Raw genomic sequence first — 3,185 nt, 5'->3', positions numbered from 1 at the left:
AACAACTAACAAATAATACTAATTGTCTAGAAAAACAAACAATTAACAAATACTCCAAAAATACATAACACATAAATAGCCAAAAGGCTGGAGCAAACGGTTTTCCTTAAAAATTAAAATGAACATTCCTTGATACGAGTCTATAAAACATTTGTTGGATCATTTACCCAATACAATACAATCATTTTGCCCATCTATCACAACATATTACTGTCTTTTTTAAAATCATCTAGAATGAATAGAGTTTCTTCCATCACAAGATTTTTCTTTTTAGTATTGTTGTTGGCGGTATTTGTAAAAGAAGCTCAGTTGGCAAATGCAGCGACATGCGACCCAAATGAGATGAGAGTATGTATGTGGGCATACACTACGTCAACAGCGCCATCATCATCTTGTTGTGACATGGTGAGGAAGCATAGATCATGTTATTGTCAATACAAGAAAAATCCGACGTTCCAATCTTATTTACAATCTCCTACCACCAAAAAAATCATCTCTCAATGTGGAATTACCCTTCCCTCTTGCTAGAATAATCACCGATAACCAATTCATTGGATTCGATATGAAATGAAGATATATAAAAAAAACATTATGAAAGAATAAAATTATACATTCATATTCTTGGAGCTTCAACATTTTATTTTTTATACTATGTTAAATAGAAAAAACTAGCTTTTCATACATTTTATTTAATTGTGAAAGTCTCAATTAAAATATTTAATTTAAATATCGTGAAAATAGTTTACTTAACAAATACGAAAATTGTCACTAAATTATCTTTTACGCGAAGGATTTACATACGTGCTAAAATGTTATTTAAGATTTATAAACTCGGTTACATGTAGTCTTGAACAAAGGAATACATTAATCAAACAAAAAAAAATTAATATGGTTTTGATTACCAACCTATTCCACGATGACAGAACAGGAAAAAATTAATCAAACAAATGCTTCGTACAATTTACAATTAATATCGACTTATGCATATGAAACATCCTTATTCTTAAAACATTTTGCAATGATTGACTCTACTTCAATTGAACCCTTTGTGTTTTGAACTACTGCCACTCAATTGGCAAATATACTTTTAAGAAAAAGTTGAAAATTTAATAAAGCGCATTTTAATTTTAAAAAAAATACAAGGGAAAGTTTTCAAACTTACCATAGTTCTCTTAATTAAGACATTGTTTACTAAAGTGGAGTTAAACAATTTTCTCATCAAAGTTTCAGGAACTAGTTAAAGACCATAAAGTAATTTGACTCTTCCAAGTTACCATTGAGGAATATCATCTTTACGTACACTTGATGTATTAGAAGACCACATACAGCTACAGACACTTTTAAGGCTCTACAGTGGCTATTTTAGGCATACATGAACAGTAATCAAAAAATTCTAAATTCAACCTTTGATTCAAAATATTTTTTTCATAAGTTGCACCTATGCACTTATGATCAGTTCCTTATCTAATGTGGGACTTTGGTCGCATTCCCAAAATGATCATTCCCTCGAACAAAGTTCGAACTGAACCTCCCCTAAAATAGACATTTGTCCATTTAATTCTTATCTAGGTTAACTCCTCTCTATAGCATACTGCCTATTCAACAAAGCTCAGTCGGTTGAAAAACGAACTAGGACTAGACGCTGCACAATTCACATAAAAAAAAATTCTAGCCCTAGAACATAAACAGATCGTGCATAAATAAGTAAATCATTAATAAGCATACCTCTGTGTCGATGTGAACAACACTCCAAATTCAAATTGCCTTTGTTCTTATAAGAACGATCCTCCAAATTCGTATCACCAAAACCCTGCGAAAACACTAATGTTCTCTTTTTTATAAGTTTTCGAGGGTCTCCTAATAATCATAGGATCTCCCAATAATCTTAGGATTTCCTAATAAGCTTCAGATTTCCTAATATACTTAGGATTTCCTAATAAGCTTCCAATTCTCCATTTGGGCTTATCACTTAGAAACAAATCACTTGAATTTTCACTCACAATGAACTCCTTCCACCGATGATAAATTATTGATGATAATTTATTGACAGAAGCATGACATGCTAGTAACCCAACCATAATTTATAGTTTCTAGAAGAAGTTACTTATCTTTCTTTCTAGTCCATCAACATCTCAAACAACAAGTTGGGTTTCAAAAGCCCAAAACTTGCCTTGCTTTGTGAGATGGATGGTACTGTGTGTGCCCAAGGCAGAGGACACCACCGATATCCTGTAACACCCCAAATTTTAGGTATTTCTCTCAACTTAATTTTCCACTTTTATTAAGTTTTAAGAATTATGGGTGTTATTTTATTTTAGTTTTGTATGGAAGATAATTTAATTTGATGGAAAAGAAAATAAGTGAAAAGGGAATAGAAATTTGAGTATGGAAATGAAATATAAGTAATATTAAATAAATAAAATAATAATAATAACAATTTTTAATATATTATTACTATTATTTATTTTAATACCTACATCGTTTTGCATGCCCCGAGCTTTTCATCTCTTCTGTTCTTTCTTTGTTATTCTACAGTCGTCTACTCTCCCTTCTTCTCTTTTCGTTCAACTCCTCCGACGACCACCGACCGTCGACTGCCTCTATCTTCTATTGAAGCTCAACTGTAGCGTTTGTCGTGGTTCGCGTCGTCTTTCCATTCGCGTAGTTGCTACTGGTCTCCATCTTCTTTCTTTTCTTCGTTTTAGTTAGCTGTCGTCACGTCTCCCTTAGCAAACCATCGATCGACCCAGTTTTGCTTTCCTTTGCGTCCGACCACCGTGAATCATGGGGTGTCACCGCCGACCATGAAGCAGTCGCGTGCGGTTCGCCTCTTTCATATGCAAATCACAAGCTCATATCTGTTTGCACGCTCTCTTTCGCATTAGTTTCGAGAGTCAGTGCCTCTGCATATTTGTGGTTTGTGAAAACATTGTAGTTTTGGGTCTAGGTTGTTGTTTTCAATAACCATTATTGGTTGGGTTAATTATTTGGCAGATATTGTTTCTTCAAGGTGCAAATTGAGTACAACGCTTAAATTCCTTGAGTTTCAAACGAGTTGGATTGGAGTTCAATTGTCCACAATTTGGGTAAGTGTTGGAATTTACATATAGAGTGAATTGAATGGATGAAACTGTTTGTGGAAGTGATTGATTTCTGTTCAATTATGTTTAGGTTGGTGAGTTGCA

Source organism: Cucumis sativus, chromosome 5, assembly GCF_000004075.3.
Source record: "Cucumis sativus cultivar 9930 chromosome 5, Cucumber_9930_V3, whole genome shotgun sequence".
Classification (NCBI taxonomy): domain Eukaryota; kingdom Viridiplantae; phylum Streptophyta; class Magnoliopsida; order Cucurbitales; family Cucurbitaceae; genus Cucumis; species Cucumis sativus.
The sequence above is the reverse complement of the archived record's forward strand: the minus strand, read 5'-3'. Positions refer to the sequence as shown.